Here is a 24170-nt window from a genome sequence, read left to right as displayed (position 1 = left end):
GCCACCCTCCGCCGCGCTGCCGCGCCGGCTCGCTGCGCCGTTGTCGCCCGGTACCCACCGCACCGGCGCGCGCCTCCTCGCCGCCCAACGCCGCCCCGGCGAGCTACGCCGACGCCGGCGAACTCCAGCCGCCGTGCCCCAAGTCCGGCGACGCCCCGCTTTGCTCCGGTGAACAGTGTTTTCCGGCGAACATCGAAGAGCGCGCTGGATCTGGATCTGGAAGATTGGATCGGGGTTGACTTTTTCGCCCCAAACCATAATAATTTGCGTTTTTCATCATGCTATATCTCCGCATCCGTAGCTCCGTTTTGGGCATATAGCATATCAAAATGTTCACCTCAGAGAGTACATCATGTCATCTCATTGCATCATTTTCATTTGAGTTCATCTTGATGCCCGAAATGTTGTTAGAAGAGTGCTACTTGAGATAATTGTCAGATCTGCTGGTCCATTTAGATATTTGTCATTTTTGCCATGATTATTGTGTGCATGATATGCCCATGAGCTCTACATATGTTTTGTTAAGGGTTTTGCCATCTTTCCAGAGGTCCAACCCATGTATTTTTGTGATGTGTGTGGTGCCTAGCACAAGCTTGCAAAGTGAGGCACTTGGTAATGCTGATTTCAGGGACTTAGCATTTCCACTAAGTCCTTGACCTGTTTATCTCATATTGCCATATGTTCATGTTGTTTCCTAGTGATCCGTGCCTCTTTTGAGGATGATCAGTAAGGATGTTTTGTTAATCTTGTAGTGCTCTATCCATCCATGTCTTTGTTTGCAATTATGGAGCAACCTAGCTTGAGTCAATCGAGCTCTACTTTTGTCACTTCGTGAATCTGGGCAGATTGTCTACTTGTTAGCGATTTTGCCGATGATGTTATAGTTGATCCATGCAGGCTATGCTATTGTTCTTGCTATGTCTAGCTTGCATTTTATGTATTCTTGATGGATGTATGCTTATCTTGTCATGACTTGCTCCGTAGTGAGTGCATCGAGCTCGTAAACATGCCTACTTGATATCTGTTTTCAGCATGCTCCAGTTTTCACCAAGTCTGAGAACTGATTATGTTTTTGCCATGTTCACATGCTTGCAATGTATTTTCTGATCCCTTTTGGCTCAAGGTCACTAAGGGACTTTTGTTAAGCTCTTTGAGTAGTTCCATGCCATGCTTTACTTTGCCATGTTCAGGTCCTGTAGCATATAGTTTTGTTGCTCCAAAGAGTGCTATCTGATCTGAAATTCCAGACAAGTGTTAATTTCACTAAGTCTGAGATCTGTTTACCATATGCATTTTTGCCATGCTTGTTTGAACCTGTTAATGGATGAATTGGCCGTAGCTCAGTGCTAGACTTTTGTTAAGCATCATGAATGCATCCCTGCCATGTATTTTGTTGTCATGTTTGAGTGCTGTAGCATGTTCATCTCGTTGCATTTAGATGGCTATTTGCTGTAAATCACAGAACGTGGTCATATTTGAATCGCTTGCCATTTCCAAACCGTAACTCCGATTCCGGCGTTCTTTATATCGTTTTCAAGTGATTTCATCTCATCTTTCCAGTGGCACACTTGGATTTCCATGTTAAGGCCAGGTTCATGCATTCCTTGTCACATCTTGCATATGCATCCCGCATCGCATCCCGCATAGCATACCATGTTTGCATCATATTGTTTGATCCTTGCACGTGGTTGATTGTGCTCCGTTTGCTTGTTTGTCTTGTTTGGGTAGAGCCGGGAGACGAGTTCGCTAACGCGGAGCCCGTTGAGTTCACTTTCGAGGATCCAGTCAACTCTGACAACTTTGCAGGCAAGATGATCATACCCTCGAAATCACTACTATCTTTGCTTTGCTAGATGCTCGCTCTTTTGCTATGCCAATGCTACGATGCCTACCACTTGCTTTCAAGCCTCCCAAATTGCCATGTCAAACCTCTAACCCACCATGTCCTAGCAAACCATTGATTGGCTATGTTACCGCTTTGCTCAGCCCCTCTTATAGCGTTGCTAGTTGCAGGTGAAGATTGGAGACCGTTCCTTGTTGGAACATTATTTACGTGTTGGGATATCATTATATTGCCATGTTATCTTTATGCATCTATATACTTGGTAAAGGGTGGAAGGCTCGACCTCCCGCCTAGTGTTTTGTTCCACTCTTGCCGCCCTAGTTTCCATCATATCGGTGTTATGTTCCCGGATTTTGCGTTCCTTACGCGGTTGGGTTATAATGGGAACCCCTTGACAGTCCGCCTTGAATAAAACTCCTCCAGCAATGCCCAATCTTGGTTTTACCATTTGCCACCTAGCCTTTTCCCTTGGGTTTCGCGGACTCAAGGGTCATCTTATTTTAACCACCCCGGGCCAGTGCTCCTCTGGGCGTTGGTCCAACCTAGAGCACCGTGCGGGGCCGTCCCTTGGCAACTTGGGTTACGTTGGCTCCTGTACGCTTAGCTTATCCGGTGTGCCCTGAGAACGAGATATGTGCAGCTCCTATCGGGATTTGTCGGCACAGCGGGTGGTGTTGCTGGACTTGTTTTACCATTGTCGGAGTTGTCTTGAAGAACCGGGATACTGAGTCTGATCGGAACGTCTCGGGAGGAGGTCTATTCCTTCGTTGACCGTGAGAGCTTGTCATGGGCTAAGTTGGGACTCCCCTGCAGGGATTTGAACTTTCGAAAGCCGTGCCCGCGGTTATGGGCAGATGGGAATTTGTTAATGTTCGGTTGTAGATAACATAAACCCTAACTTAATTAAAATGAATCAACAGTGTGAGTTACCGTGATGGTCTCTTCTCGGCGGAGTCCGGGAAGTGAACACGGTGTTGGAGTAATGCTTATGCACGTTGTCCTCTAGTTCTCGCTCGCGCTTTGCCTCCTCTTCTCGCTCTCTTTTGCGAACAGGTTAGCCACCATATATGCTAGTCGCTTGCTGCAGCTCCACATATTTATCCTTGCCTTTTCCTATTAAGCTTAAATAGTCTTGATCGCGAGGGTGCGAGATTGCTGAGTCCCTGTGGCTCACAGATTACTATTAAACCAGATGCAGGGCCTGATGATTCCGCTCCAGGTGACGCGCTCGAGCTCAAGTGGGAGTTCGACGAGGACTCTCAACGATACTACGTGTCTTTTCCTGATGATCAGTAGTGGTGCCCAGTTGGGGGTGGTCGGGACCGTGTCGCATGTTGGGTTATCTTTTATTTTGGCGCCGTAGTCGGGCCATGAGTGTTTGAATGATGTAATGTTATTTATGTACCTTGATTGACGTGGCGAGTGTAAGCCAACTATGTTATCTTCCCTTTTATTATCTATATTACATGGGATGTTGTGATGATTCCCTAACTTGCGACATATGCCTTCAATGCGATTATGTCTCTAAGTCGTGCCTCGACACGTGGGAGCTATACTCACATCGAGGGTGTTACAGATAAATACCCCATCTTGTTATCCTCGATGACAATAATACAATACGTGCCTTGCAACTCTTTCTGTCACTGAGTAAGGACACCACAAGATTGAACCCAAAGCTAAGCACTTCTCCCATTGCAAGAACTACCAATCTAGTTGGCCAAACCAAACGGATAATTCGAAGAGACTTGCAAAGATAACTCAATCATACATAAAAGAATTCAGAGAAGATTCAAATATTATTCATAGATAAGTTGGATCATAAACCCACAATTCATCGGTCTCAACAAACACACCGCAAAATGAAGATTACATCGAATAGATCTCCACGAGAGAGGGGGAGAACATTGTATTGAGATCCAAAAAGAGAGAAGAAGCCATCTAGCTACTAGCTATGGACCCGAAGGTCTGAAGTAAACTACTCACACTTCATCGGAAGGGCTATGGTGTTGATGTAGAAGCCCTCCATGATTGATGCCCTCTCCGGCGGAGCTCCGGAACAGGCCCCAAGATGGGATCTCGTGGATACAGGAAGTTGCGGCGGTGGAATTAGGTTTTTGGCTCCGTCTTTGGTCTAATGGGGGTACGTAGGTATATATAGGAGGAAGGAGCACGTCGGTGGAGCTCCGAGGGGCCCACGAGGTAGGGGGGCGCGCCCAGGAGGGGCGCCCTCCACCCTCGTGACCTCCCCGGAAACTTCTTGGAGTAGGGTCCAAGTCTCCTGGATCACGTTCGGTGAGAAGATCATGTTCCCAAAGGTTTCATTCCGTTTGGACTCCGTTTGATATTCTGTTTCCTCGAAATACTGAAATAGGCAAAAAACAACAATTCTGGGCTGGGCCTCCGGTTAATAGGTTAGTCCCAAAAATAATATAAAAGTGGAAAATAAAGCCCAATATAGTCCAAAACAGTAGATAAAGTAGCATGGAGGAATCAAAAATTATAGATACGTTGGAGACGTATCACACAGCTGCATGACATTCTCTGGGTCGTCCATGACGGAAAAAACCGTGGTAGAAGCGAAGGCGAGGATAATATCGGGGAGTTCTCGGTTACGGTGGCTGGTCGGGGGCCGAGCGATGCATGTTTCTGTCGTACGTACGCGCGTGTGTGCGAGGCGTTGCGCTCTAACTAAACCCGGGTGAGGCGTTGGGCTCTATCTGAACCCGAGTGATTGCACTGCAGGCTACACGTTACTGAACCCGAGCGATCGATCGATGGCTGTTAACTGAACCCGATCGAGCGATTCCTTCTCTACTGCTGCTAACTGAAGCCGATCGATGCTACCTCTGGATGAACAGTGAGCGTTGTTGGGGGGTTTGGATGAACAGTTCCCGGTGGGGGTTGGATGAATATGAACTTGTGGTAGTAGAGGTCGTTGCCACTGGATGAACAATACCCCGATCGATCGAGCCGGTGGATGAACAGGACCCCGTGGAGGGCTGGATGAATAGGACCCCATGTAGGGCTGGTTGAACAGTAGCCGGTGGAGGGCTGGTTGAACAGTGGCCGGTGGAGGGTTGGATGAATAGTATCCCATGGAGGGGTGGTTGAACAGGACCCCCGTGGAGAGGGCTGGTTGAATAATAGCTGGTGGAGGAGCGCGTGGTGGAGGCTGGATGAACAGGAGCCCATGGATGAACAGTCGCAGGTGGAGGCTGGAGGAGGTCAACTGTGGATGAACAGAACCCCATGGAGGCTGGAGGAGGTCGACGGTGGAGATGAACAATATCCCGTGGAGTCCCGTTTTGCGGTACGCCACACCCCTCCCGATGAACAGGACCCCCGTTTCGACCATAGCGCTCCAACACAAGTCCATTTCCTCCATTTTGCGGTACGCCGCACCTCTCCCGGTCAACATGACCCCGTTTCGACCGTAGGAGGTCCAATAGAAGTCCGTTTCCTCCGCTTTGCAGTACGCCAGACCCCTCTCGATGAACAGGATCCCGTTTCGACCGTGGTCGGTCGAACACAAGGCTGTTTCCTTCGCTCTGCGGTACGCCAGGCCTCGTTTCCATTGGCTGTTCCGTCCAAGCCGGTTGGCTCCCGATGAACAGCACATGTTCCGTTGCCTCCCGATGAACAAGATGCATTCGGTTGCCTCCCCATGAACACGGCAACAGCGCGGGTTCTCCGTTCTGACCCAGCCATGTACACGATCCCTGGTCGTATGTATGTGCGAGTAGGCGTTCGAGACCCCGCCTGTATATACGTACGTGGCCGTATTTTCTTTATTGCACCCTGGCCGCTGTACCTATGTGTACATGGTACGTGCGCGCCTCTACTACGACACGTGCGCGCCTCTACATCGACCAATATGTACATACACGTTCGCAACCAGAATCATAAAGCTACGTACGCTTTGACCAGGTGGGTCCTGACTGTCAGGCACTTCCTTGCGTGCGAAGATGTAGCTGGTGGGCCCCAGCAGTCAGGGGGCGAATCAGTTTTTTGCCCATAATATGGACGCACTTCCTTGCGTGCGAAGATGTAGCTGGTGGGTCCCAGCAGTCAGGAGGGAAATGTCTTTTTCGTGAAATACTGTCGCCCGTCCAGTGGGTCCCTACTATCAGGTGGAGGAATAATTATTTTCTGTGTAATAAGGAGGAACTTCCTTTCTGCGGCCGTGGACCCAGCTGTCAGCCTCTTCACATACAGTACTCTTCCAATGGAAGTCGGTCGTTGACCACATTGACCACGCCACACCGAGAGCACCAAGGCGGTGCATGATGGCGAGGCCTAGGAAGGGGATGACGCGGAGCCGGGGAAGACGCGGCAGTGGATGCCCACGCAGAGAGGAGTACGAGGGTTCACTGGTTCGGCTGCGGTGTGAGGATGCCATCGCCGCAGGGCCTGGCCAGCGGTGGGAGTGGTAGGGGGAGGTGAGGCCTCTATGGCAGCACAGCCGGCCACGGGAGGCAGGAGCAGGCGGCATGACCGGCGCTGCTTTGGGCGGCTGGAGCAAGAATACCTGAGGTTGAAGAATCACAACAGCTGTTGGATGGACATCGTACGTTCACTGCAGCTAGAATCGTTGACTAAGTTGACAAAGGCCTTGGTACGCATCAACTTAGTAGGCCCACAGGCCAGCCTCCGAAACGGTGCGCCCCAGATGCCAGGGGGAGGAATCATTTTTTGGGCGGCTAAAGCTAGAATATCCGAGATTGAAGAAGAAGCACGACATCCGTTGGATGGACATCCAACAGACACTGCTGCTAGAACCGTGTGTTGACTATAAGTTGACAAAACCTTGCATACGCGTCAACTTAGTAGGCCCACAAGTGTGTGCCAGAGAACTTATAGCCCATTTGCGATTTGTAAGAATGCACATCCCATTTTTGAATTCTAATGGAATTTACTACAGCCCATTTATATTTTGTTAAAAGTACAACCCATTTTCTAGCTAGGACAACAATTAATAATTTCAACCAACCGTTCAAAACAGAATTCAATAAAATTTCCCACATTTTGATAGGATCCGAAATATTTTTGTCCTAGAATTTCAAGTCAGATTAAATACAATTTCAATATAAATTTGTATTACATAAAAATCCAACGAAACATTGCGCGGGCAACAATTAATGAAATTAAAATTTTCAAAATCCAAAAGTAATATTTATAAACTAATTACGTGTTTGGTGCATTTTTTATAGTCACTACCCAGTTTTTATAATTACATCCCATTTATTATTTCTTAAAGCTCATTTTCTTGTTAAGCCTAATACATCCCTCCTAGGAAAGATTTGCACCCTAGCGGGGCGGAGAATAACAAGTTGACCCGGATTGTGTACAACTATCAGCCCAGTTGCATTGCTGATGTTGAAAAAAGGCATGTGTAGTATAGTACAACCTTACATGGCTACTCAGTCCACATTCAGCAACGCCAGAAAGGCCCAAGCAAGGCTTATGTATAACTTTTTGAAGTCACTGAGCTCAACTAATAACTTAAGAAAAAAGTTAGAGTAAAGTGGAACCTAATTAAAAGATGTCACGAGCGAAGAAATAATTCAACGGGTCCCACTGTGCGTGTGTGTGTGTGAGAGAGAGAACCATCGGTCGATGCTCGTAAATACATCTTTCAGCCATATGCATTGATGATGCTCAGTAAAAACTTATATAGTTGACACAATCATATAGAACATCATAGCACACTGAACTTGCATACAAAAATTTCACGCAGGTGGCACAATCAGGGTGGAAGTAGTGGATCGCTACGGGTAGGGCTATGTTGAAACCAACGAACTCGTACATAACGGTTCATCGTACTTATCAATGATGGGGAAATATCTTGAATGCCGTGCAAAGAAAACAGACAGACAACACAATATATAAGTTCTGCTAGAACATTAAGTTGACGTACAACCCTTTCTAAAAAAAGTTCAGGTAAAAAATAGAACATGTCATCTGACAAGATTCAGTTGTTACCTCAAATTAGAGCACATCCAGGCAGCCAGCCCTGCCTCTTCTCCCAAAGAAGCAGTGGCCTCCCCCGCGCGATGGAGTAGGCCCTGTGCCATCCATCAGTTCGAGCAACACGGGGAAAGTTTGACGTTGACTCCTGTAGTGGACGTCGTCGATGAACCCGGGCACCAACGGCGGCGGCAGGACTTCGATTGATGGACTGACCACTTCTTCGACATGCACGAACACTCGATATAGGTACATCCCTAACATGGTCCGTGGCGGCGTTGGTGGCGACGAATAGTGTAAGTGCACCTAGTGCCACCCCTAGTTGGTTTTGGAGTATTGACGACAAACCTAGTTGAGGGACTAATGTGTTTGTGAGAATTACAGGATAACACAGGTATAAGTCCCTCATTGATTCGGTTTTACTACCAGAGATGACCCCTAAAAATGTATGAAGACATTGAAGTCAAAGGCGGTATATGAAGATATTCACATTGAAGACTGTGACAAGAGAAGACACTATATGAAGCCTATGGAGCTCGAAGACTTAGATCTTCCATAGTTCTTTTTCTTTTGTGTTGAGTCATAGGAACCACCGTACTGTTAAGTGGGGTCCAAGAGAACCAGTCAGAATGACTGAAGTGATGCCTAAACCAAAAACCTATGTCTTCGAGTGAAGACTATGAGAGCGAATCTTGTCCAGAGTCGGACAAGTCAGCTTTGCTTGTAGCCCAAGTAAAGTTGTCGTGTGAGTTTGAAATCTGACCGTTGGAACACGTGTCAGTTCCTTAGTGACCCAGGGTCATTTCGGACAAATCAGGTCGGGTTGCCAAGTGGCTATAAATAGCCCACCCCCTACAACCATAAACGGTTGGCTTCTCAGATTGAAAGTACGGCTTTTGTCATTTGAGAGCAACCCACCTGGAAGCCTTTGAGAGAGAATTCCTTGCGAGGATAAAGCCCTAACCACCAGAGCCAGAGAGAATTGGGCATCACTTAAGTCTTCTTCTCTATGTGATCTGAAGACTTATTACACTTGAGGACTGTGCATCCTCCAGCCGGTTAGGCGTCGCGTTCTGAGCATCCAAGAGACATTGTGGATTGCGAGTGAACAAAGTCTGTGAAGGTTTGGGAGTCTACCTTGAAGACTTACCAAAGTGATTGGGCGAGGTCTATGTGACCTTAGCTCAAGGAGAATACGGTGAGGACTGGGTGTCCGGGACAGTGTGTCCTGAGGTTTAAATACCTAGCCGCTCCAACCAGACGTACAGTTGTCACAACAACTGGAACTGGTCCAACAAATCATTGTCTTCAATGAGTCACTGGTTTCATCTTCACTTCCCTTTACTTACTATTACTCCTTGTGAAGTCATTGTATGTTTGCACTGTCATTTGTCTTCACTGAGTGACTGCGTGTTCTGTTTGGCTTCACAATATCTTCCTACCTGATCCTTACTACCTAGCTGCTATTAGTCTTTGTGCTTTCACTTCATTGAATACTTGACTATGGTTTGCCTAGTGTAGTCTACCTTCCGCTGCATGGTAATAGGTTTAATTTTATCGTTTGTCTTCAAAACTTCTATGTTCTGAAGACTTTCATAAAAATCGCCTATTCACCCCCCCCTCTAGTCGATATAACGCACTTTCAAATAGTACAACCCTGGTTCCTGCACCGGTATCTCAACACCAATCACCTTCGGTATGGTGGACGGCTTCTTCATCCATGCCATAAATGTCAGAGCCCAGCTGTCTGGAGGAACAAACATACTTACGAGATCACCTCCAAGGTCGTTGATAAGCTCATTCATGGACTCGCTATTCCAAGCACGTTGAGGCATGCCGTGGAAGGTAAGCTTTGTTAAAAACTCAAGCTCAGAGGCCACCGAGCCCCATCCTGGGTGCGACCGATCAAATCTCACCAGCGCGCCATCGCAGAACAAACACTGGGAAGATTCGAACACATGACTACAGTCGAAAGTTTTCCGGAACCTGACGAAGAAATCAGCCGGTGCCGGACAGACTTCGATGAGCAAGTCACTTATTTGGATGCCGTGCGCAATGGCAAGAGCTTTGACAAGGTCGTCCGACGAGACGGGAGGCCAGTCGTTGTTGATGGTTACCATCAGCACTTTGCCAGCAAACTGGTCATCAAGCGCCGCCATGCCACTATTGAGCGACAGCACGCAGCGCCCAAAGGCAGGACAGACCTCAGGTTCTCCGGCTCAGAGATTCGCGTTGACCAGCGACATGATAGTGCGCTTGAGTACAGGGAGTACAGGAGGGGGATTTGGGGGAACTGGAGTAGGAATTGAGATTCTAGAGATGGGGGAGGGGAGGTTGATTGGGGATGAAAAGGTAGCACGAATTTCGAACACGCGCCAATATGCTCTTGGCGCGCAAGTGCACAAAAACACCGGTGGCGCCACATGTCGGCCTAAGAGTCCCTATTCTTTATTTTTTTGAGAGCCCGGCCTTTTTTTGAGGATCTTTTGAGAGCCCGGCCTGAGAGTCATAATTGACCTATTTGGCATTGCGTTACTACTCGGCCCATATTCAAAGACACCTCACTGGCCCAAACAAGTGTACATCATCGAAAAGACATTGAGCTCAAATTATAACTTGAAAAAAGGAGATATACTCTGAACACTGGAGAATGGTGATGCGCTCATTTAGCCCACCAGCAGTTCGAGACAATAAACAGTTCAAAACAATGATATATACAACATTCAAACACTGACTAGTGACTACTACTGACATAAATAGCAAGACATGATAGTTCATAAGAAGTCTTGCTACACCACCAAAATGCACCCATCTGCAGCACTCAGACTCTCGTGATCCGGACGAGAATGACATTCTAAATAGAGGCAACTATTACATAGTAAGAGTGACATAGACGAGGATGACCAAATGACAAGGATTATGCATAATAAAAGAGAGAACTACCCATCCAGAACAAGTAGCAAAGACAACAAGTCATTCGAAGGGGGATGATCCAACACCATCGTAATTTGCAGCCCTGGTTCAGCCACCAGTGATCTGGAGACACCAGTACTACACCCTTTCGATGCAACAACCCACTTACCTATCAACCTGAAGGCTGGAACCACATCACTGCATGTCGGACTCGACACATCCAAGGATCAAATTTAATCCAGATGCCTTTGTTGTTCTCACCTTCTTTTGGCTGTAGGTTGTATTGTTGACAATCACGGGAGTTTGCTCCCGAACTCCTAGGGCTCACCATGTAGACACAATTTTCCATAGCAAACAGAGCCTCTCTGGCATCAAGGTCCTTGCCAACGGTGATCTCCTAGTTAATCGGATAATTGAGTCTGAGAAACAGAGAGTATGAACCAAGGCTGTTTACCCGCCTCCGACTCAAAAAACCTACAGGCCCCAACAAGCTGGTATCCTGCTCATAGACATAACAGCCACTATCCGGATACTCACGTATTTCATGGTGCTTGCATACAGTGGGGTTTATGCATTATAACTTTTCCGGCTCATGTGTCCGAATGATCACCAGTCTTTTGTCGTCCTCTGATCGAGCGAGGAACCATTTGTGCTTCCCCGTTTTTTTGGCAAAGGTGGTGTGATTACAAAGGGTAGTAACCGTAGGGACACTGCATCATATAAAAAAGGACATGCATTGTTTATGTAAGATCAGCATTGTTCAGAGTATGAGTAGGATAATGCAAGAAACAACATTGATATGTCCTTGTTGGAACTGGGAGGAAAATACAGGGAAATGTATACTGGGTTCGAAAATATAGAAGTGCCATGCATGGTTATAGTCATGTTATCTCACAATCGATTCTTCACAGGAAACTACCATGTCATGCATGTTATGTAATCATGTTCTGTCCTCACAAACAAATTCTTCAAGGAAACTAACAGACCATGCATTGTTATATACTCATGTTCCATGGGCAAAAATTTTGTGAGCATATTATTCTAGCTATTGATTGCTGAAGGGCGAACATAGGTATGTACACATGGTAAGCATTACAGGATTTCACTACTTCAAAATATAGAGTTCTCCATATGCACATTTACTTCCCTAATGTATGGTTAGATAAAATCAACAGTGTGATGCATGTTTCTACATCATGAAAATGAGGAAACTAACATGGCCATTGATGCACACTCATATTTAGTAGTATATAGATTACTATAAAATAAGGAGAATATCAATATCTTCCTAACATTTTGATTATTCAGGGGTACAAATTGGCTGTAATGACATGGTCACAATCGCATGTATTAACTCATTCCAAATATAGCTGATTTACGGTGTCTCTAATACATTGCCATAGTTCTACTCAAATTCTGCTCAAACAGGGATATGTCAAACATCACAAAAACTTCAAACAGTGGCATGGCGTCATCATTAACATCAGAAGGAAACAACTTACAAGTGCCGTCCCAGCAATATGTGGTGCCATCTGCTTTGTCGATCGCGTAGATGATGCCATTGCGTTCTATAGCATCACAGAAGTGTGTATCAACTTTGACGACGATCCACTGCGAGTTGAGCTGTCTCCAGCTAAAGAAGGCACTGGCGGAAAGATAGGCGAGTCCTTTGTCGAACAACGCAATTAGCTTGAAGTCTGCGTAATCCGCATGTCGTGTGGGCACTTGGCAGATTACAATCTTCTACAAAACAAGGTGCGTCCAACTGACGACGTAATCTAGATGACTTGGACCGTGAAGGTAAAACTCTATATCATCCAACGGAGGAAGGATAATCTCATGGGAGGTCTAGAAGTTCACGAGCACCAACTTTTCCCTGTCTTCTCTGACGGCAGCCATCCAGTGGGAGTTCATGCCGACCCAGTACATACCTGCAAGAAGTTTCGGGCGATGGTGATCGGATCGAAGTCGAGGGAAATGATGTACGACGACTACTACCTCTTGAGCACTGCGTTGGTTTTCCCCGAAGAGGAAGGGATGATGCAGCAAAGTAGCGTAAGTATTTCCATCAGTTTTTGAGAACCAAGGTATCAATCCAGTAGGAGGCTATGCGCGAGTCCCTCATACCTGCACAAAACAAATAAATCCTCGCAACCAACGCGAATAGGGGTTGTCAATCCCTACACGGCCACTTACGAGAGTGAGATCTGATTGATATGATAAGATAATATTTTTGGTATTTTTTGATAAAGATGCAAAATAAAATAAAGGCAAAGTAAAAAAGCAAAGGAAATAACTAAGTAGTAGGAGATTAATATGATAAAGATAGACCCGGGGGCCATAGGTTTCACTAGTGGCTTCTCTCGAGAGCATAAGTATTCTACGGTGGGTGAACAAATTACTGTTGAGCAATTGACAAAATTGAGCATAGTTATGAGAATATCTAGGTATGATCATGTATATAGGCATCACGTCCGAGACAAGTAGACCGACTCCTGCCTGCATCTACTACTATTATTCCACTCATCGACCGCTATCCAGCATGCATCTAGAGTATTAAGTTAAAATAGAGTATCACCTTAAGCAAGATGACATGATATAGAGGGATAAACTCATGCAATATGATGACAACCCCATCTTGTTATCCTCGATGGGAACAATACAATACGTGCCTTGCTGCCCCTATTGTCACTGGGAAAGGATACCGCAAGATTGAACCCAAAGCTAAGCACTTCTCCCATTGCAAGAAAGATCAATCTAGTAGGCCAAACCAAACTGTTAATTCGAAGAGACTTGCAAAGATAACCAATCATACATAAAAGAATGCAGAGGAGATTCAAATATTGTTCATAGATAGACTTGATCATAAACCCACAATTCATCGGTCTCAACAAACACACCGCAAAAAGAAGATTACATCGAATAGTTCTCCACAAGAGAGGGGGAGAACATTGTATTGAGATCCAAAAAGAGAGAAGAAGCCATCTAGGTAATAACTATGGACCCGTAGGTCTGAGGTAAACTACTCACACTTCATCGGAGGGGCTATGGTGTTGATGTAGAAGCCCTCCGTGATCGATGCCCCCTCTGGCAGAGCTCCGGAACAGGCCCCAAGATGGGATCTCGTGGATACAGAAAGTTGCGGCGATGGAATTAGGTTTTTGGCTCCGTATCTGATCGTTTGGGGGTACGTAGGTATATATAGGACGAAGGAGTACGTCGGTGGAGCAACAGGGGGGCCCACGAGGGTGGAGCGCCTAGGGGGGGGGGGTAGGCGCCCCCCAACCTCGTGGCCTCCTCTTTTGTGTCTTGATGTAGGGTCCAAGTCTCCCGGGTCTTGTTCGTTGAGAAAATCATGTTGCCGAAGGTTTCATTCCGTTTGGACTCTGTTTGATATTCCTTTTCTTTGAAAACCCTAAAACAGGCAAAAAACAGCAATTCTGGGCTGGGCCTCCGGTTAATAGGTTAGTCCCAAAAATAATATAAAAGTGGATAACAAAGCCCAATAAGGTCCAAAATAGTAGATAATGTAGCATGGAGAAATCAAAAATTATAGATACATTGGAGACGTATCAAGCATCCCCAAGCTTAATTCCTACTTGTCCTCGAGTAGGTAAATGATAAAAACAGAATTTTTGATGTGGTGTGCTACTTGGCATAATCTTAATGTAATTCTTATTAATTGCGGTATGAATATTCAGATCCGAAAGATTCAAGACAAAATTTTAATATTGACATAAAAATAATAATACTTCAAGTATACTAACAAAGCAATTATGTCTTCTCAAAATAACATGGCCAAAGAAAGTTATCCCTACAAAATCATATAGTCTGGCTATGCTCCATCTTCACCACATAAAATATTTAAATCATGCACAACCCCGATGACAAGCCAAGCAATTGTTTCATACTTTTGGTGTTCTCTAACTTTTTCAATCTTCACGCAATACATGAGCGTGAGCCATGGACATAGCACTATAGGTGGAATAGAATGGTGGTTGTGGAGAAGACAAAAAGGGAGAAGATAGTCTCACATCAACTAGGCGTATCAACGGGCTATGGAGATGCCCATCAATAGATATCAATGTGAGTGAGTAGGGATTGTCATGCAACGGATGCACTAGAGCTATAAGTATATGAAAGCTCAAAAAGAAACTAAGTGGGTGTGCATCCAACTTGCTTGCTCACGAAGACCAAGGGCATTTTGAGGAAGCCCATCATTGGAATATACAAGCCAAGTTCTATAATGAAAAATTCCCACTAGTATATGAAGGTGACAACATTGGAGACTCTCAATCATGAAGATCATTGTGCTACTTTGAAGAACAAGTGTGGTAGAAGGATAGTAGCATTGTCCCTTCTATCTTTTTCTCTCATTTTTTATTTTTATTTGGGCCTTTTCTCTTTTTTATGGCGTCTTTTCTTTCTCTTTTTTTCATTTTTTGTCCGGAATCTCATCCCGACTTGTGGGGGAATCATAGTCTCCATCATCCTTTCCTCACTGGGAAAATGCTCTAATAATGATGATCATCACACTTTATTTTTCTTACAACTCGATACTTAGAACAAAATATGACTCTATATGAATGCCTCCGGCGGTGTACCGGGATATGCAATGAATCAAGAGTGACACGTATGGAAGAATTATGAATGGTGGCTTTGCCACAAATACGATGTCAACTACATGATCATGCTAAGCAATATGACAATGATGAAGCGTGTCATAATAAATGGAACGGTGGAAAGTTGCATGGCAATATATCTCGGAATGGCTATGGAAATGCCATAATAGGTAGGCATGGTGGCTGTTTTGAGGAAGGTATATGGTGGGTGTATGATACCGGCAAAAGGTGCGCGGTATTAGAGAGGCTAGCAAAGGTGGAAGGGTGAGAGTGCGTATAATCCATGGACTCAACATTAGTCATAAAGAACTCATATACTTATTGCAAAAATCTACACGTTATCAAAGCAAAGTATTACGCGCATGCTCCTAGGGGGATAGATTGGTAGGAAAAGACCATCGCTCGTCCCCGAGCGTGACTCATAAGGAAGACAATCAAAAAATAAATCATGCTCCGACTTCATCACATAACGGTTCACCATACGTGCATGCTATGGGAATCACAAACTTTAACACAAGTATTTATCAAATTCACAACTACTCAACTAGCACAACTTTAATATCACCATCTTTATATCTCAAAACAATTATCAAGCATCAAACTTCTCATAGTATTCAACACACTCATAAGAAAGTTTTATTATTAATCTTGTAACCAATCATATTAGGATTTTAAGCAAATTACCATGCTATTTAAGACTCTCAAAATAATCTAGGTGAAGCATGAGAGATCAATAGTTTCTATGAAACAGATCCACCACCATGCTCTAAAAGATATAAGTGAAGTACTAGAGCAAAACTAAATAACTCAAAAGATATAAGCGAAGCACATAGAGTATTCTAACAAATTCCAAATCATGTATGGCTCTCTCAAAAGGTCTGTACAGAAAGGATGATTGTGGTAAACTAAAAAGTAAAGACTCAAATCATACAAGACGCTCCAAGCAAAACACATATCATGTGGTGAATAAAAATATAGCTCCAAGTAAAGTTACCGATAGAAGTAGACGAAAGAGGGGATGCCCCAGAAGCTTTGGCTTATAGGTGTCCTTATATTATCTTGGGGGTGCCATGGGCATCCCCAAGCTTAGGCTCTTGCCACTCCTTGTTCCATAATCCATCAAATCTTTATCCAAAACTTGAAAACTTCACAACACAAAACTTAAAGTAGAAAATCTCATGAGCTCCGTTAGCGAAAGAAAATAAAATACCACTTCAAGGTACTATAATGAACTCATTATTTATTTATATTGGTGTTATACCTACTGTATTCCAACTTCTCTATGGTTTATAAACTATTTTACTAGCCATAGATTCGCCAAAATAAGCAAACAACACACGAAAAACAAAATCTGTCAAAAACAGAACAGTCTGTAGTAATCTGTAGCTAGCGCAAGATCTGGAACCCCAAAAATTCTAAAATAAATTTATCGACGTGAGGAATTTATATGTTAATCATATGCAAAAAGAATTAACTAAATAGAACTCTCCAAATAAAAATGGAAGCAGTTCTCATGAGCGCTAAAGTTTCTATTTTTTACAGCAAGTGTAACAAGACTTTCCCCAAGTCTTCCCAACGGTTCTACTTGGCACAAACACTAATTAAACACAAAAAACACAACCAAAACAGAGGCTAGATAAATTATTTATTACTAAACAGGAGCAAAAAGCATGGAATAAAAATAATATTGGGTTGCCTCCCAACAAGCGCTATCGTTTAACGCCCCTAGCTAGGCATAACAAGCAAGTATAGATCTAGGTATTGCCATCTTTGGTAGGCAATCCATAAGTGGCTCTCATAATAGATTCATAAGGTAATTTAATTTTCTTTCTAGGAAAGTGTTCCATACCTTTCCTTAATGGAAATTGGAATCTAATATTTCCTTCCTTCATATCAATAATTGCACCAATCGTTCTAAGGAAAGGTCTACCAAGAATAATAGGACAAGAAGGATTGCAATCTATGTCAAGAACAATAAAATATACGGGCATGTAATTCCTATTTCCAACAATAAGAACATCATTAATTCTTCCCATAGCTTTCTTAATAGTGGAATCCGCAAGGTGCAAGTTTAAAGAGAAATCATCAAAATCACGGAAACCTAACAAATCACACAAAGTCTTTGGAATCGTGGAAACACTAGCACCCAAATCACATAAAGCATAGCATTCATGATCTTTAATTTTAATTTTAATAGTTGGTTCCCACTCATCATAAAGTTTTCTAGGGATAGAAACTTCCAATTCAAGTTTTTCTTCATAAGATTGCATCAGGGCATCAACGAGCGGGCAAAAAGAGGCGAATAGATAAAGAGAGGGAGGATAGAGAGAGAGGGCGAATAAAATGGCAAGGGTGAAGTGGGGGAGAGGAAAACGAGAGGCAAATGGCAAATAATGTAATGCGGGAGATAAGGGTATGTGATGGGTACTTGGTATGTTGAATTTTGCGTAGACCTCCCCGGCAATGGCGCCAGAAATCCTTCTTGCTACCTCTTGAGCACTGCGTTGGTTTTCCCCGAAGAGGAAGGGATGATGCAGTAAAGTAGCGTAAGTATTTCCCTTAGTTTTTGAGAACAAAGGTATCAATCCAGTAGGAGGCTACGCGCGAGTCCCTCGTACCTACACAAAACAAATAATCCTCGCAACCAACACGAATAGGGGTTGCCAATCCCTACACGGCCACGTACGAGAGTGAGATCTGATAGATATGATAAGATAATAATTTTTGGTATTTTTTATAAAGATGCAAAATAAAATAAAGGCAAAGTAAAAAAGCAAAGGAAATAACTAAGTAGTAGGAGATTAATATGATAAAGATAGACCCGGGGCCCATAGGTTTCACTAGTGGCTTCTCTCGAGAGCATAAGTATTCTACGGTGGGTGAACAAATTACTGTTGAGCAATTGACAAAATTGAGCATAGTTATGAGAATATCTAGGTATGATCATGTATATAGGCATCACGTCCGAGACAAGTAGACCGACTCCTACTTGCATCTACTACTATTACTCCACTCATCGACCGCTATCCAGCATGCATCTAGAGTATTAAGTCAAAAACAGAGTAACGCCTTAAGCAAGATGACATGATGTAGAGAGATAAACTCATGCAATATGTAATAAACCCCATCTTGTTATCCTCGATGGCAACGATACAATACGTGCCTTGCTGCCCCTTCTGTCACTGGGTAAGGACACCGCAAGATCGAACCCAAAGCTAAGCACTTCTCCCATGGCAAGAACTACCAATCTAGTTGGCCAAACCAAACGGATAATTCGAAGAGACTTGCAAAGATAACTAATCATACATAAAAGAATTCAGAGAAGATTCAAATATTATTCATAGATAGACTTGATCATAAACCCACAATTCATCGGTCTCAACAAACACATCACAAAAAGAAGATTACATCGAATAGATCTCCACGAGAGAGGGGGAGAACTTTGTATTGAGATTCAAAGAGAGAGAAGAATCCATCTAGCTACTAACTATGGACCCGAAGGTCCGAGGTAAACTACTCACACTTCATTGGAGGGGCTATGGTGTTGATGTAGAAGCCCTCCGTGATCGATGCCCCCTCCGACGGAGCTCCGAAACTGGCCCCAAGATGGGATCTCGTGGATACATAAAGTTGCGGCGGTGGAATTAGTTTTTTAGCTCCGTATCTGATCGTTTGGGGGTACATAGGTATATATAGGAGGAAGGAGTATGTCGGTGGAGCAACAGGGGGCCCACGAGGGTGGAGGGCGCGCCTGGGGGGTAGGCTCATCCCCTAACTCGTGGCCTCCTCTTTTGTGTCCTAACGTAGGGTCCAAGTCTCCCGGGTCTTGTTCATTGAGAAAATCACGTCCCCGAAGGTTTCATTCCATTTGGACTTTGTTTGATATTCCTTTTCTTCGAAACCCTAAAACAGGCAGAAACCAGCAATTCTGGGCTGGGCCTCTGGTTAATAGGTTAGTCCCAAAAATAATATAAAAGTGGATAATAAAGCCCAATAATGTCCAAAACAGTAGATAATATAGCTTGGAGCAATAAAAAATTATAGATACATTGGAGTTGTATCAGCGACCCACTACATACCTGCAAAGAAGTTTCGGCTAATGGAGGTCGGATTGAAGTCCAGGGGCATCATGTATGCCTCCATATCATGGTGAGAAAATCTCGCAAGACCAGATAACAGCAAGCAGGGTGTCTTGAAAAGCTTAGGCCTTGCTTCGACGATGGCCGTGTTCATGCCCCTCGAGCATGCAGCCAGCCGCCGGGCGCTTAACATATCCATACACGAACAACAGAGGTCGAGGACGTCACTGGGGAGGTTGCTCCAATCAAGATTGTCAGAATCGCAATTTTAAATCGGATCGGAGCTCTGATGGTAGAATCGTAAATCGTAGAATCTTCACTACCAGGATCGTAGAAACGTAGATTTTATGAACTAAAATCATAGAATCAGATGGGTAAGTTTGGATCGTAAAGTCGTAGAATCGTATAACAGAATCGCGATTCTAACAACCTTGGCTCCAATCGCGGCTCATATGGATGCTGCGCGGTTCGTGTTCGGCCATGGTGGAGTTTGGAAGGTGGGGTTTTGGGGGGCTTGATTTACGGGAGAGAAGGCTTTCGGTGCTGGAGCGGCTAGCGAGGGAATAGTGGTACTGGGGGAGGCGAGCGAGGCGAGGCTACGCGGGGGCACAGTGAGATGGTGAAGAGAGACCTCAGGATCTCCAGCGAGACGGAGATGGAGATGGAGTGGTGCTAGGGAGAGGGAGACGAGGCGAGGCATGCTATACAGCGGCGGTGACAGTGACTACACAGTGCACAAGGTGAGGCTGACTTTGGTAACCCGGACACGCCGCCTGGACTGGTGTCACCTCGGGCGCAGGGTCTTATCACTTCACTATGAGGGCCGGATGAATAATTGTATTTTGACCATCAAGTGTACCACATTTGTACTACTACTAGTAGTAGGAGTAGTAGGAATATGAGTAGTACTCTCGTGCTAGCATGCCTCTGGGTTCACTTCATCCTCCAGGTATCATCCATATTGCATGCAGAACCAAATTCTCGTGCATGCGGAAGTGTGAAGAAGGACTTCTCTTTTTTGAGGATAACCGCATATTCCTTAACTAGAGAATGTTGTGTCTCCCACGCACGCGCCAATATCCATCCGAACCAGCTACGACACATATTTTATCCGTTTTGCATAGGTCCCACTTGTCAGGAGGGGTGCAGAAATAAAAAGGAATCATAAAATGTCTCACCACGGTGATTCGAAAGAGTGACCTCAACTAGCCAGTGGCACATGTAGCGCTGGAAGGATGGGCCCGTACAGGGACAGGCCCCACTCCTCAGTCTACCTGCGTAGCCTTTTCGTTTAGTCTACTTAGCCGTCTAATCAAATGCCTACAGGCCACTTCTCCCATTTACTTGTCCATCGGGAACCGATTTTCCTCGGCTTCTTCACTACTCCTTGATCTTCATTTGCATCCAAACCACACTACATTCACATTGTTTTAACCACTTCACATCCTCCTGGAGTAATTCTGAAGCCCCTATAAATAATCATCTTCTTCAGTTAGACTAGCCATCTAATCCTAATTCTTCAAACCATAGCCCTCCGGTCCAGCGGTTCCAAATGGCGAAAGAGATCGAGATGCAGGTTTTTAGCGTCCAACATGTCCTCATCGAAGGCTCGTTGAGCATAGTTGCCACAGTCAACGACCACCCAAGGATTGTTCGGAAGTGGATCAAGAATGTATCCAACTCCCTCCAAAAGGTGGAGATGAATGTCATCGGTCTTGACGCAGTGTACACAGAGTGTGCCACTGGGAAGATCCAACGCGCTATCGTCCTTCAGTTGTGCCTTGAAGATGATGTTTTGGTGTACGACTTCATACACGCGCCCTTCATACCAGGTGAGCTTCATGATTTCTTGTCTCGAGAGAACATATACTTCTGTGGGGCAGCCATCGCAGGGGACAAACCGAAGTTGGAGCCGTACAACCTTGATTTGAAAAGCATCGCTGACCTACAAACCAAAATAAAAATTCTTGTAGAAGATTATGATAAACTGACACCATCCCTATTTGACGTAGAAAATTTTGTGCTCGGAGGAAATCTTCAGAAGGGTGAGGACACACTGGCATTAAAGTCGTCTGGATTGGAGAATTATCCCTTGATGTACAAGCGGATAAAATATGCTGCCCTCAATGCCCATGTGAGTTTCGAGATAGCTGCAAGGTCCAAAGAGCTTGTTGCGAAGCCGCCTCCCACAGAAAATGAGAACAAGAAGAAGAAGAAGAAGAAGAAGAAGATGCTGCACCAGCAGCAGGGCATTATGGATGGATGAACTATTTCCTCTCTTGTAAAAAAATATTCCCTCTCTATGTATATTGATATAGTTGGATTGTTTCGATGGTGTGCATGTCTTTGGAACAAGTAGTAGCGTGGATCTGCTTGACTATAAGGAACTATTTATCCGCCTAGCTTTCTCTACTACTCCTTCCAGTGATCGGTATGCAATGCATGTGTCCATAGACATGACAGCTTGTCCATGGAAGTGCAACTACGGCGACCATCACATTTCATCCATTGCCACTCGCGATTCCCACGATGCTGCTCCAACCCACGGCACCACGTCCCCCGACATGCGCCTCACCCCTCTCGGCTGCACCGCCCCTCTGCCTTTGTGTGCATGACATCTGGGCCAACTGAAATGCGGCGAGCATCAAGTTTCTACCACAGGCACCCGCAATTCCCACGACACCGCTCGAACCCATGATAGTAGACGTCCCCCGACCTGCAGCTCACCCCTCTCGGCCCCACTGCCCCTCTGCCTTCGGGAGCATTACATGTGGACCAGCCACCTATCGGGTCCACATGTTATTGACTTAAAGGCAGGTGTTGTAAGGCGCTGAAGCTCAGACCCAAGGGCCCCGAGAGGTAAATGTAACTCCTACGCCAGGCCTTGTGGTGCTACCACTGCACGAACTCGTGGCAACCTCGAGATTTGTTTCTTTACTATACATGCACGCAACGATTTAATGGAAATTGTAATCTCAACATGTGATGGGGAGCTCTAAATTTTAATTTGAAACTTATAAGACGAAAAAAATTCAAAACAAATAAACTGGGAGAGAGGGAGTATACCATTAGATGTGTCCCATACGAAACAAGTCCCCTGGTTTGTCACCGCGAAGATGCGGTTAGAAAGGAGCACAGCGTCTTTGTACTCGTATGGCAACAAATCGGCCGCAGACAACATCATCCACCTTTGACCGCCATGTGCAAGGTTCATGCTATCTTCTTCAATCTCATCGTGGTTCCATCGTACCAATTCAGGCGGTGGCCCGTTGCATGGTTGATCCCAATGTTGGACAAAGGTTCTATGGGAACGGTGTCACCGTTGTAAATGTTGTGCAAATTGATGTTGGTACCCTCCCGTACATATGCAAGCCAATCTCCACTCGCACCGAGCCTAACCTATGAAATAGTGGGCAGGGGGAGAATTAGGAAATGGACACGGAAGTAGTCTTTAGAATGCATTTACTATGTGATCAAACTCATCTTACTTGCTCATCGGACAAAATCCGAGTGCCCCTCAACGTCGGCATCTCAAGGGGCGTCAACTTGCAACTATGGCCACACCGCGCTGGAGAGACCCCAAGGAAACATCCTCGTGCATTGCACAGAACATCAAGATGCAGTTGTATGAGTAGTTTATCTTGTGAGAGAAAAGGATGAACGAGGGAAGGCCTTATTTGCAAATGTGGAGAGGGGTGTAGGTTTGTTTTTGCAAAATTGCCACCGTTTTCTTCCTACCCATCAGATATAAATTGAATGGCCTATAAAAAAGCAGAGTTGGTGATGATGGTGTGCCTGCCATCCTGCAATATGGGCCGTCCGATCTATATCTAACGGATAGGAAGGAAAAACTATGACAATTTACCCGCACTCCTCTCCACATTTGCAGATAAGGCCTTCCTTCGTTCATCCTTTTCTCCCACAAGATCATGATGTTCCATGAAACACACGGGCATCTTGCTAGTATAAGAGGGGTGTGGGTATTTTTTGCAAAATTGCCATAGTTTCCTTCCTATCCGTCAGATATAAATCGGACGGCCTATACTGCAGGATGGCAGGCACACCATAATCAACAACTCTTTTTTATAAGATAGAGTAGAGATAGAGATAGAGACTACTACTACCAATGTGCTGGCCCGTGCGTTGCAATGGATTCAAAGTAGTAGAATAATACTTGTTCTCGGGCTTGAAATATGAACACTCTAGTTTTGATATACATATATCAGTAAAAGTAAATCATGCTTCACTCAAAATATATTCCTCGGGCTGTTTTGATGGTTTGAAGATATCAGGTTTTAAAAAATTTGGAGATGTTTTTTTACATTTTGTAGTGTGGCACGACATCCGATGCACCTAATCGTCTGAAAAGAAAATTGAGTTTGGGTCGGTGGCACACCCTGCGGTAAGATGGCCATGTGGCCTTCTTCTATAACTAGCAAGATGCCCGTGCATTGCAGGGAACATCAAGATACATTTTTTTACAAAACACCTGTTGTGATTGACCCTTGCAGGAGTAATCCCATGTGTAAAAACTAATGATATATCGAGAATTTTATCGGAAAAATGGTATCTTTGGAACAAGTTTTCTCTACTACTGCTCCTTGTAGTGAGCGGTATGCAATGCATGTGTCAGCAGACATGACCGCTTGTCCATGGAAGTTAAACCACGGCGACTATCACGCTTCTTGTTTCAACCACTGCCACACCCACACGTGATTCCCATGACGCCGCTCCAACCCACGGCAC

The sequence above is a fragment of the Triticum aestivum genome, chromosome 1A (genome assembly GCF_018294505.1).
Source record: "Triticum aestivum cultivar Chinese Spring chromosome 1A, IWGSC CS RefSeq v2.1, whole genome shotgun sequence".
Lineage (NCBI taxonomy): Eukaryota > Viridiplantae > Streptophyta > Magnoliopsida > Poales > Poaceae > Triticum > Triticum aestivum.
The sequence above is the reverse complement of the archived record's forward strand: the minus strand, read 5'-3'. Positions refer to the sequence as shown.